Source organism: Pipra filicauda, unplaced genomic scaffold (assembly GCF_003945595.2).
Source record: "Pipra filicauda isolate LSUMZ 115617 unplaced genomic scaffold, ASM394559v2 scaffold352_size854550_pilon, whole genome shotgun sequence".
NCBI lineage: Eukaryota > Metazoa > Chordata > Aves > Passeriformes > Pipridae > Pipra > Pipra filicauda.
Genome location: NW_024104479.1, coordinates 820,660 through 834,223, shown reverse-complemented (window position 1 = coordinate 834,223; position 13,564 = coordinate 820,660).

The window sequence follows — 13,564 nt, the reverse complement described above, 5'->3', positions numbered from 1 at the left end:
ACCTTGGCCTTTCTTTGCCCTCCCCACTAAAGATGATTCCTACAGTTCTGACACATCTGGCAGACCCAGAGCTCTCCTCAGGGAATGCTTCAGCTGCTTCAAGGCTGCCCTTGCACCATCTAGCCAAGGCAGCAAATGCTTACAGGCCGTTGGAAAAGTTGGCATAACAGTCTTACCACACATCCAGAGGGAGCAATCCAGAGTCCACCCCGTCCTACCATTCCCAGCAAGGCACTTCATGGGCTGTCTGGGGCTCAGGGAGGAGTCAGGGGGCTGCTTTTCTTCTTTCCCGATTTCCAGATTTTCTCCTTCCAAAGCAAAGGTTTCTTGGCTTTCCTTGCTCAAGGAGATGCAGCAAAGGCCATCTTTTCAATCCAATACTGGAAACTACTCAAGGTTGTCATTCAAGGTGCTTCTCTCAGGTCCTGCACTCATCAATCATCTTGGCCATTGGTTTCTTGGCAGGTTCTTGCATTCATGTCCTACAAACAAACCAGGATGAGCCAATTTAGCTGTTACTGCAAACAATCCAGTCTGGCATTCTGATTTTAAAGGATACTGGGTTTGCCTTACCCATAGAGATCCCACATTAGGGGTAATACCTACAGGTTCTGCCCTCTTCCACTCTCCTGCAGTTCCACTGGCCCACACCACAGGAACAACTGCAGCTGCCACTTGCGTCTGGGTGGCTTTGCTGCTGACAGGAGTTATTCCCTGCACAAGAGCTGCTGCCCTGCCACATTTAGTTTCAGCAATTACAGTTTCAATAGCCCTTGTTTTCCATTTCATTTCTGCCTCAACTTTTCCACTCAATCTCTTCCTAGCAGAGGTTTGGGTGAGTTTGGCAAATAGACCAACTGAGCAATTCCCCAATGTTTTCCCAGTTTAACCCCTGTCACACCAATCACCTTAACACTGCCAGTCCTTAATTCTCCTTCTCTTGGGTTAAGGACTGAGGCAGTTGTACCTGTGTCTGAGCAGGACAAGTGCAAACCAAACGGTAGGGCCTGGAACACACACTTTGCATTCCTGCAGCTCTTACCACTATATTCAAGAGAAAATAGTCAATTGTATCATCACTGCTCATTTCTTCTGTGCCACAGCAACATCATTCCAGGCATCTCACTGCCAACCTTATGCTTCTCCCAGCAACTCCAGTGGCACCAAAACTTGTCCTGAAGGCACAAAGGCTCCTTTTGGGAGCACCACGACCTATCTAGACTGTAGCACTGGAATTCCATCTCCTGGACAGGCTGGGAGAAGTAGGGAAGAAAACCAGGAACTTACAGGTCAATTGGGGGCACCTCTTCATCCAACAGCAGCTCCAAGAAAGGTACTGAGTCAACACCTCACCAAAAACACAGGAAAACAACTGCCAACACCTCAACAATCACTCCAGTTTTCAACTGATAAAGCAACACTAAAGAAAAGCTTTTCAGACACTTGGGAAGAGTCCATCCCACTTTAACCAGTGTGTGGGACTCGTTCCCAGCCTCCTGAGCTTCATTTCCCACCTCACTGGGGCTGCAGTACACCTGGTTCTACACACACACAGGGAGCTGCTGCTCCTGCATTCCAGTCTCCTGGTTCCCCTTGCAACTCCTCCAGCTGTTTGCCCAGCTCTCCAGTGCCCATTCCTTTGCCCACTGCACTTGGTCACAGCCCCAGGGCTCCCAGGGCCATCCTGGGCTCTCCCCTGCCCTGACACTCAGGGCCCTTTCCCAGCCTGACTCCATCCAGCACTGACACAGCTGCTGGCACCTGCAATTCTCCTGCTCCTGCCCTCCCTCTGCCTGCAAAACACCCCTGCCAGCTCCTGCACCCCACCTCTTACCTCCCAGCAAAGCAGAGCTGCATCCTCCTGGATCCTCCAGCTGGATGCTGCTGGCTCTGGGCAGCTCCCACCCTTCAGCAGGGGATGCCAAAGGCAGCTCTGGGGACTGTCCCGAGGGCAGGGACACCCACTGTGGCTCACACCAACACTCAGCCATCTCAGGCCTGGGCTCTTCTGCCTGCAGGGCAACAAACAGCCAAGCAGGGACACTGGGACACTCCAAGGAAACAGGGACAACACGCTCAGCAGCCTGGCACACCACAGCCCCCAAACCTGCCCAGGCTCCAGCTGCTGCACAGACCTGTGGCCACACAGGACCCAAACCCGCCCCCAGCACAGACAACCCTGGGCAGGTCAAGCTGCTCATTCCCAACCACAACCAAACAGCCAGTGCCACTGTCTGCCAGCCCCTGCTCCCAGCAATCAATCATCTTGCCCATTTCCTTTCTTTACAGCTCCTTCCATTCACATTCTACTATCAAACCATCATCAGCAAATTTAGCTCTTACTAGAACCAATCCAGCTTGGCTTCCTAATTTTAAAGGATACTTGGTTTGCCTTACCAGGAGAGACTCTGGCTTAGGGGTAATTCTTACAGGTTCTGTCCTTGTCCATTTGCTTGGAGTTCCACTGGCCCACACGACAGGAACAACTGCAGCTGCCACTTCAGTCAGGACCTTGCTGCTGACAGGAGTTATTATCCCTCTGTAAACAACAAACTGCTTCAATACAAACAATCCAGTGGACACTACAACTCCTTGGCACTTTCAGTGGAACCAGTGCAAGTCAGTTCCTAAGTTACACAAGGTTTTCTTCTAAAGTTGTAATTAATTAAGATATCAAAACAACAACAACTGTGAAATAAGAGATGGTTCTACTTTTAGGGAAACAAAAACCCAAACCCCCATCCCCAGTGCTACAATAGCTCAGGCTCCCAGAAAGACCCAGGGGCTGGGCTGGGGCTTTTTGGCTGCCCTGGAGCACAGGCAGGAACACGATGTCACCACCCCACGGGCACAGCTGAGAACCCAAAGAGCAGCCACACCAGCAGCTCCTGCCAGCCCTGCTGGGCTGGGCCTTGGGGAGGAAGGGCACTGGCCTTGCTTCCTGCCTAGGAGCAAAGAGCCTCCTTGCTGAGCACTTCTCCTGCCAAGGGCATCAGCTCAGATAGGAAGTTCATCAAGGGCAGCTTCTTGCACTGAGCAAGATTCCTCTTCCCTGGACAATCTCTTTCCAACTGAACTCAGAAGTACACACTAGAAGTTCAGGGGTTACCTAACATTTCTTACAAGAACCTCTGAGACTCAACTGATGAGTTATAAAAGCCAGGCAATCTTGTATTCCTATGCTCTTGAATCATTCCAGCCCACCAGGTGTCCTGGCAATCAGCTCCCAAAGGGCACACAGAGCTAGCTCCACTGCAGCTGATATGGCAGCATCACAGGAGGATTCATTTTCCTTCCCTGCATTCCTAATCCCTACTCAGGACATTTTCCAACACTCATTACCATACACACCTACCCTTAGAAGGTTTCCAAGGGGCTTCACCGAGGGCCTTCCCAGGTCTGCTCTGTCTGGAGCCCTCAAAGTCCTCAGGGCCTGCCTGAGGAACCTCAACACAACTCACCTGCTTACACAGGAACTTGGTGCTGCTTGGCTGCTGCCTCACTTCCCTTCTTCCTTCTTTCTTCACCTCTCTTGGTTGGTCCCTTTCAATCCCTTGGCTCAGCTCTGTGCACTTTCCAGGCTACATCCCACTGCAAAAAGGATCAGCTCTTGTTACATCTCAACACTCAGACAGCATTCCCCCTTTTTTTCCTGACACTGGGCCATCAGGCCAGGGTCTCATTATTTAAAGCAGAGTTTGACTCCTCAGTGACAACAACTGACAGCCCTGAATCCTAACACAGGCTGAGACACAAACACGGATGGGAACTCTGAAGGATCCACTTTGTCCTGCTCACCAACCAAAAGGAGCTTTCTGAACTCAAGAACAACAGACCCCAGGTCCTTTTTCTGCAATGTAAACTGCTATCAATGTGACCCACAAGACCTGCAAAGGCCCTTCCCACTTCCCCTGCAGGGCTGGCAGTGCCACCACTGGACACGGCCCCAGGGGCTGGGCAGGAACGGAGGGGCTGGGGCGTCCAATCCATCGGCCCAGGCGGCACCAGGAGTTCCTGCAGTTCCTCAGGGGAGAGCCTCAAGACAACAAAGGATTAGGAAGAGCATTTGAAACTTTAATATCTATATCCCCTGGAAGATGGGGAGTTGGACAAGGCCTGCTGGGGCAACAAGGACACACTCAAGGCTGTCTATTCAAAGGATCTACCAGCACTCAAAAGCTGTCACTGTCCTTCTGTCAGGGGGAACTCAGCAAACTCTCTTTGCCAAGAGCCTCCAGCAGGATTTCCAGCTTTTGGGGCTCCCTTTTAATTATTTTTCCCATCACTGTAGCTGGGACTATCACCTGCCCTGCAGGGGGAACAGCCCACAAAGTTCACTTGCAGGGATGCCATTAACTCAAAGTCCCTTCTCAGGGGGGTCACTGCACACCTTGGCCTTTCTTTGCCCTCCCCACCAAAGATGCTGCCAACAGTTCTGACACATCTGGCAGACCCAGAGCTCTCCTCAGGGAAGGCTTCAGCTGCTTAAAGGCTGCCCTTGCACCATCTAGCCAAGGCAGCAAATGCTTACAGGTTGTTGGAAAAGTTGGCATAACAGTCTTACCACACATCCAGAGGGAGCAATCCAGAGTCCACCCCATCCTACCATTCCCAGGAAGGCAGTTCAGGGGCTGTCTGGGGCTCAGGGAGGAGTCAGGGGGCTTCTCTTCTTCCTTCCTGCTTTCCAGATTTTCTCCTTCAAAAGCAACAGCCATCTTTTAAACCTAAGGTTGTCATTCAAGGTGCTTCTCTCAGGTCCTGCACTCATCAATCATCTTGGCCATTGCTTTTCTTGGCAGGTTCTTGCATTCACGTCCTACAAGCAAACCAGCATGAGCAAATTTAGCTGTTACTGCAACCAATCCAAGCTGGAATTCTGATTTTAAAGGATACTGGCTTTGCCTTACCCATATAGATCCCACAGCAGGGGTAATACCTACAGGTTCTGCCCTCTTCCACTCTCCTGCAGTTCCACTGGCCCACACCACAGGAACAACTGCAGCTGCCACTTCAGTCGGGGCCTTGCTGCTGACAGGAGTTATTCCCTGCACAACAAGAGCTGCTGCTTGGACACATTTAGTTCCAGCAATTACAGTTTCAACATCCCCAGTTTTCCATTTCATTTCTGCCTCAACTTTTCCACTCAATCTCTTCCTAGCATAGGTTTGGGTGAGTTCGGCAAAGAGACCAACTGAAGAATTCCCCAATGTTTTCCCAGTTTAACCCCTGACACACCAATCACCTTAACACTGCCAGTCCTTCATTCTCCCTCTCTTGGGTTAAGGACTGAGGCAGTTGTACCTGTGTCTGACCACGACACGTGCAAACCAAATGTTGGGGACTGGAACACACACCTGGCACTCCTGCAGCTCTCACAGTCACATTCCAGAGAAAACAGCCAATTGCACCATCACTGCTCATTTCTTAATCCCAATCCCACACTTCCTTTGCAGTTGGAGCACCACTTTTATCACCCAATTGCAGCCCATTAGAGAGCTCCATGTCTAGCAGGGACAGGGACCCCTGGGATACTCTCAGCAATGCCTGAATCCATGGCAGGGACCTTGCTTTGAGCTCCCCAGGGCCGGGCACCCCGAGGATCTCCCCGAAGAATCCTTTCGGTGCGCGCTGGAGTCCTCGGGGTGCCCCAACCCGGGGGGCACCCACAGCACTGTCCCTCCAGGGGCCAAGTTGGTCCTAAACTGCAGGGGGATCTTGCCTGTGTCCCAGACTGGTCCGGGGATCTGAGGCCCTTCCCGAGAAAATCTCGGTGCCGGCGTGAAGGGCCAGAGATCCCTTGGAGCCACGGGAGAGCAGGCACAGAGTCCCTCCTGCGGGGCCAAGTTTGCTGCCTGAAAACAGCTCTTCAGAGAAACTTCTAAGACTCAGTTGGTGAGTTTTAGAAGCCAGGCATTCCTACCCACTATGAGATATTTTAAAAGCTTACTGAGTGAAAAAACATACAGCTTTTATCAGTGACATCTGATCTCAAACAGACCGCTCCTTTCTCCTTTCAGTACAAAATTATTTTCATGGAATCATTTAATAGGAAGTGCCCAGGAACCCCACTGTGCTTTCCAGAACAGAAAACAAACAGAGGGAAGGAGCTTTGCATGAGTGTAACATACTCCAGAACACACCTGACTTTAGTTTTACTCTTGATGTTCAAATATAGCAGAAGACAAAAACTCCAGCAGGAGAGCTGGCACATTACCCATGCTACCCTGAAAGTCCACCTTAAGAGAGCTGGAGAAAAATCACAGTTGTGCCAGTCCCTTTTGCCTGCAGATGCCTGGGGATCCTCTCCATCCACCTCATGCTCTCCCAACAGCAGAAAGGGGGACCTCGGGGACATGGTGGCACTCCACATCCTGCTGAGAGAGCAAGGAAACCTTTAGCATAAAGGGGAGTTGGATTCTAAAACTTCCTTTCCTGGGAGCTTTGTGAAGCCTGCAACCAAGAGGGGGAAAATCTGCATCTCCTTTGGTGCAGGTGTCAACAGAGGCCAACAGAGCTTGCACCTTTTTCAGACAACTGTGCCCCTTTTGGCTCCCTGGCAGCTCCAATGGCACCAGAACCCCCTTCCTGCACACCCACGGCTGTCACACACAGCCACCCACACACCTTTGCTCCAGCCCACACGTGGCCAACATTTCCTCACCCTGCACATCCCAAGGGCAGTAGTTTTGCTAGAGAGCACAGCAACCCCCCTGTCCTCACAAACTGCCTCCCTGCAAAAAAAGGAATCATTTCTCCTGGACACTTCGCCCACAGTCAAGGGCTTTTCAAACGTGCTCAGGGTCCCTCCCAGCTTCTGCCTGTCCTTGCATTTCAAGGCACGGGCATGTTTCAGCAGCAGAACCCAGCTCCTCACGGGCAGTATAAGCCCTGCTCTTACCTGGACAGACTCCCGGGCTCGGCACAGCTGTGGCTCATGGAGCAGCTTCCCAAGGCCCTTCTCTCTCCCGGCAGGAAGCACAACTCGCCTCCACTCCCCAGCACCAGGGGAAACCACGAGCCAGGCTGCAAATTGACACAGAACGAGCAAAAAGCATTAATGCAGCACCAAAAAAAAAACAAGCTAAAGCAGTCTTGGCCTCGTAACCCTGCACAGGGAAAGGGTTTGGAATTCCAAAGCAAAACTCGATCCACCCAGAGAGCACCAGCCCCGCAGTCCTGCCACGGCTCCCCCAGGGTCACCCGGCAGGGAAGGGGTTTACCCGGCCCCCGCTGCCCAGCACAAGGCGCCCCTAAACGCCCCCCGGCTCCCCCGGTCACAAACCCAGCGGCCAAGGCGCTCTCCCCTCCGCAGCCCGGGCAGCAGCGAGGCCGCGCCCTCAGCCCTCACACACACAACCGCCCCCACCCCCCCCGCCGGCCCTTTATACCGCGGGCCGGCAGCGCTGCCCAATCAGCATCGAGCGCCGCCGCCCAATCCCAGCCCGCCGGTCCCCGCGGCCCCGCCCCGCCCGCTCCGCTGAGGGAGATCGGGAACTGGGGACAGGAACCTGCTGCTGGGGGAGACACCCTGGACATGGAATTGCACACGGGCACCTGAAGCCCAGGCGATTTGCTTGCCTTGGCAAGGCCCTGCGTTGCTCCCAGTCACGGGAAATCTCTGTTTCCCTGCCCATCCCTGGAGACAGGTGGCCCCTAAAATCCCCGGCAATCAGGAAGCACAGGCTGGAGGAGCTGGCAGGACCCAGTGGCCGTGTGTGCCGTGTGACACCGTGTCCTGCAGCCCCACGGACCTGCACAGCAGGGACAGGTCCTGGCAGCGTTTCAGTGCCGAGGCCAAAGCTGGGGCTCAGGGACAGCTGGGGCACGTGGCAGCTCTGGGAATCTCTGCCATGGATGTCTGGCCATTCCAGGACTGCCTGCTGGGCAAAGGAGCTTCTCTGCAGACCGTGGAACCAACAGGTCTCATGGACTGTAAGAAGCCAGAACTGCTGCAGGACTGTAGAGGAATCTGGGTCAGAAGAGACAGTTCAAGGTCTCTCAGTCTGACCTCCTGCTCAGGCCACAGTCACCGATGGGATCGGACCGGGCTGCTCAGGGAGGGATCCAGTCATGTTTTGAAACATTCCACGGATGGGGATCCAACAACCTCCCCAGGCAACCCATTCCATGAGCGACTGCCCTGACCAAATACCTCCCCCTCCCATGCGGTTGGAAGCAACAGCTGGGCTGGCAGGAGCAGAACCTCCCTGCTGGGCCATTCCCCAGCAGCCCAAATGCCCTGCACAGGGCTCGGTGCGGAGGCCTGGGCGGCTCGTTCCTCCAGCTGGGCATTTTAGGAGCTGCCCTTGCCCCGTCACTGCCAAGTCCCTCTGGCAGTGGTGCAGCTCCTCAGCTGGAGTGCCTCTGAGGGACCCCCGGCCACGTTTCCCAGCAGCTGAAGGAAGGGAGGGTCACCCCCCAAGCTGGGCTGCCTTTCTCTCGCTGCCTTTTCCCCACCTTTACACTGCAGTGACAAGAGCTGCACTTTCCCAGGGAACGGGGCAGTGACAGGGGAGAGCAGCAGGCAGGAACCCCCTTCTTTTCTGCAGGCCAATGACTAACTGTGTGTGAAGGGACAGCGACTCTGGTACCAACTCCACCTCCCACTTCTTGTCACAGATCGATCTGAGGCACTTGTCAGGTCAATACCTGCCCTTTTCAGGAGCACCAGGCTTGTGGTCAGTGTCCTCATTGTAGCCCACGAATCCCTCTAGGTGTTAAATCAGCCTCTCTCTCCTGATTCTTCTCATGAAGAATTAGCATTTAATGAGAGATACAAATTATCCTGAGAGCATCTATGTTACAAGCTCAGTTTGGCAGTGTTGCTATCCTGGAAAGTGTGGAACAGGGACTGTCAGTTCTCCTTATACTGCTTTTAAACACCATCCCTACATTGCCAGGAGAACTCTGGAGGGAGAGACAGAGAGTTTAAAACATGAAACCTTGGCATCGCAATTGTTATTTCTAAGGATGTGTTTCTATCTGATACAGTTGTTGGGGCGATTACTCTGGAGAGTGTTTTGTACCTCAGGCAGTAAGTCTGATGGATCAGCCTCCTCGTGAGCAGGAACCAGCACGTTCCCCAAAGGAATGTTCTGTCAGGCTCTGTCAAACCCAGCACGGAGGTGAGCAGGAGTGGTGCTTGTGCACAGCTGAAGTGAAGCACACTTGGATTCGAACTGCTCTGGGAGATCTTTGTTGAGATGGGTATTTCTGCACAGCTTCTTGTGCCATGTCGAATTTAGAGATGAGCTGATAAAGGCAGTGACACTGTTCTGTCATCACTGAGCTTTTGAGGATTTCCAACCCCTTACTCTTAAGTCCAGGGGCTCGTTGCCGGGGGTCCGTGCTCGGGGGTTTGTTCCCGGGGCTCGTTGCCGGGTCCCGCCCGTGCCCGCTGCAGGTCCTGGCCAGTGCCGCCTCTCGCCCGGCAGGCGGAGTGGGGGCCCCGCGGCGGGAGGACCGAGGTGGGATTGGGGCTGGGATCGGGACCGCTGCGGCCATAGCGGGGCTGGGACCCCCCCAGGGAACGGGACACGGTCCCGCTCGGGCCGGGGGAGCCGGGGCTGTGCCGCGGCACGGGAGAGCGGTGACCCCGGTGGGCACGGCCGGGACTGCAGCCCCGGGGCGCGACCCAAAAGCGGGGGATGGACCCCAAACCACGGCCGGGATGAGAGAGTGTGTCGGGGGTGGCCATAACCACTTGTCCCTCCCGCAGTCCTCGGCCCTGTCGCTCAAGTCCTGCAGTGCGGACTCGCCGTTCCCGGGAGCTGGAGAGGGCTCCCATCCCCGGGCAGCCCCAACGCCCCTAAATCCCGCAGCTCCTGCTCCCGATCCCGGGGTGCCGGCTCTCCTCATCCCGCCCCCGCCGCAGGTATCTGTACGAGTACGCCAGCAGCTACAGCCAGGCGCCCCTGCCTGCGCTCCTGGGCTCCACCAGGACCTTCCTCTCCATGGGCTCCACCTGCTGCATCTCCCCTGCACCCACCGCCTGCTTCCTGAAGGAAGTCTTTTGTATATCGTCTAAAAGTGTACACCTAAAGTAACGAAGGGAAGGACAAGGATCAAAGGGTCAAGAACGAAGACGATAAAAAGTATCCAAGGTGGACATCTGGCAGAGACTCACACAGTAGGCCTCAAGGACTAAAAATTACCTAAGACTACGGATGGGGAAGTACCTGGTGACTAAAAGCGAGCCTGCAAAAGAACCAACCAGACCCAGACTTGCGAACTCGGATCCAATAGAAGGATAACAAGTGACTATGGGAAGGGAATTGACAATAGTATAAAAAAACACTGGTTTTGCCCACTGCTTTGCTGGCCGTGTGTGGAGCAGGGGTCTCCCCGGCAGCCCAGCGCGCTGTTTTGCTTATTTGTAATTTATATAAATCTTTAATAAATTTTTATTAAATAATAAATTTTATATTTAATTAAATATATAATATATTTAATTAAATATAATATATTTACTTTTATATTTAATTAAATATTTATTTAATTAAATAATAAACTTTAAATTAAATAATAAATTTTAAATAATAAATTTTATGCTATATTTTAGCCTAAGTTTCATTTACGAGAATTATCCCGCGGCACACACGCGGCGGGAAGGGCCCGAGGGATGAAATCCCGTCCTCCCGGCAGGTGATGCTGCGGGAAGGGTCCGAGGGATGAAATCCCGTCCTCCCGGCAGGTGATGCTGCGGGAAGGGTCCGAGGGATGAAATCCCGTCCTCCCGGCAGATGATGCTGCGGGAAGGGCCCGAGGGATGAAATCCCGTCCTCCCGGCAGGTGGTGCTGCGGGAAGGGCCCGAGGGATGAAATCCCGTCCTCCCGGCAGGTGGTGCTGCTGCCCCGCGGGAGCGGGAGGGAATCCGGGGACGGAACCGCGATGGGATGGAGGGATCGCGCCCCCCGGGAGCCTTCCTTCAGTGCTCTTTGTGACACCGACATCCTGAGGAATGCATAAAATCCCTCCTTTAAGTCCACCTGTTAAAGCTGTCCTGCTCTTCTCTCTCTTTTTCGCTTTATGTATTTAAATTCTTTCCTTCCACCCTAGGAAGAAAGCCTTTACCTGGCAGGTCGAGTTGTTGCTTTCTCTTACAAAGCCAGTTAAGCTTATGTATGTATGTCCTTTTCTTCATCTCCTTTTGCAGGTGTGCCCGTATAAATCAAAGGGATACTGCTTTTTGTAATTATAAATAACACAAACAAACAAACAAAGCAACTAATTTTGTTTTTCACAACAAAGTAAATGGTGAATGAGATATGAAACAGCTTCTGGCTCTGGAAAAATATGGGCAAACTTCATCCTTGATAAATCTGTGCTTAGGGTTGGAGTAAACATGACTTAACACAGACCAGACATAGAGATGAAAGACCTGGTCAGCTGGAGGGGGGTTGTAGAAGAAAGGGGCTCACACAGCCAATACTGGCAGATAAAATGTCATTGAAGCAAAGTTGCTGGGTATGTGCTCTTATTCTGTTCAAAGTTTCATCTCCTGAAAAACTTGTGTAGCCAAGCAGGAGGAAAATTGTATTTGTTGTACTCTAAGAATATCATTACTGAGAAGGTACTGGAACTAATAACAGTAACAATTCAGGTTTTGATGGTGGTTTGTTTATTTGTTTGGTTTTTCTCTTCCTGGTAAGAATTAGTAAATATATATTTCATCATGAAAACATTACTTCTCTGATTTGTTTTTATTTAATACTATTTTTTTTTGAAAGACTTATAAAAAGTCATCCGTCTCTTGCACTGGACTTTTTTAAAGGGATACACATTAGTCAGATTTGTTATCTAATTTAATACCTTCAAAATTAACTAGGTGAATGTTGTAGCAAGGAGTGCAAATGGCAAAATAGATTGGCCCACATATGCACCAAAAATAAAAGGTAATGACAGATTAAATATCGTGAGATATTGTATGTAAGAGTGTGGTTATGAGGCCAGAAAACACAGATCAGAAACACAGCTAGAAAACTACTACTCAAAGGGGACTTTCTGTTCTACTCAAGACAACGTTTAATCATTCAACAAGACAGTTGAAAATATTTATAAGAAATCAGATATAAAAACTAGAAACATGTCACATTTTCAGTGGCAACCTAGAATAGGCATTGTTCCTAAAAAATTAGGCTTCCCACAAAGGGTAGATAATGCACAACACTAAATTTACCATCTTTGGTTTTAAATGTTAATATTAAGTTCATTGCATGTGAGAAACAGTAACATTTCTGAAACACACATTTTATTCCCCAGCTCCCCTAGCCCCTAAAATCGATGTAGTGTGAAAAAAAGAAAGACAACAGTGCCCTTTTCCTCGTTCTTCTTGCCTTGCCTTGCCTGTACCTTTGTACATATTCGGTTAGAACTTCTCACGGAAGTTCCACCCAGAATGAAACTGTGATAGTAAATAATTTATATAATGGAATTTCAATCATAAAAAGCAATGACCTGTATTAAGTCATTTTTTTTTTCAAAAGACTTTTCCACTTTAAATCCCATGTCATCACATCCCTCTTGGAAGGCAGAAAGGAGGCATTGAGAAGACTATCTGGAAAAATGGTGTTTAAAGACTGGTTATTTTATGCATTTGTGTTAATTTTGGGTCAGTCATGTTATTTTATGAAATATTTTACTGAAAAAAACCCCAAAATAATTTAGCTATTTTCCATCCTCTTTTCTTTAAGGGGAAAAAAAAAAAAAGTAGGGAAAATTGCATGTTTTTGTTAAGCAGAAGGAAGGGTTGTCCCAGAACTTTGCATTTCTCATCTGGTCATGTGCAAACCTTGTTTAGTGCAGGAATAAACAGAGTCACGTTAAATTTGTTGTGAGCTTGAGCCTCTGACAGTGCTCATTTTATCAACAAAGACAAATGAAGGAGCAGAAATTGTAGCATGGCCTCTACTATTTCATCACTGTCAACCTTAAATACAACCATTCACTGCAGATAGGTTTTTCTCCTTCCTTCTCCCACTAATATTAAGCTGTCAGAATCCTTCTTGATATGGTCCAGAACCTCAGGAGCAGTGATTAAAAGAGAAGGAATGAAATTAGCTTTTTTAATCTCTCTGTTGAGAAATACCTTTTTTTCAGAGAAGGAGCTCTGAAATATCCTCTTTCTTCTTGTAGATGCCATTTCACTAAAAAGAGGTGACAGTAAATAGTGGAGTGGTTTGACATGAAGTGAAAATTTAGATGGTTAGAGGCATCACACATTCTGTTGAAAGACAGTGAGTACTGAAGAAGAGGGGAAACTCAGCTATCAGTGGATGTTTATTTTCTGTAGAGAATTGCACAGGAAATACCATAAAGAAAGATGCACACAATTAGAAAGTGCCCAGTCCTTACTCATTTTACTGATAACATGCTGCATTGACAGATTGATCTAATGACTCCAAGGAATTACTTCAGGTGTGGAACAGCTCCTCAGCACAAAAGGTCATGGTCTGACCCTGCGCTCCAACAGTTAAATTCTTTCTTTTGAAGCTTACCTGTGAAAGAACTTATTTGGCCTTTTTTTAAACCTGTCATTTACTGATGGGAAAATTGACTGGCAAT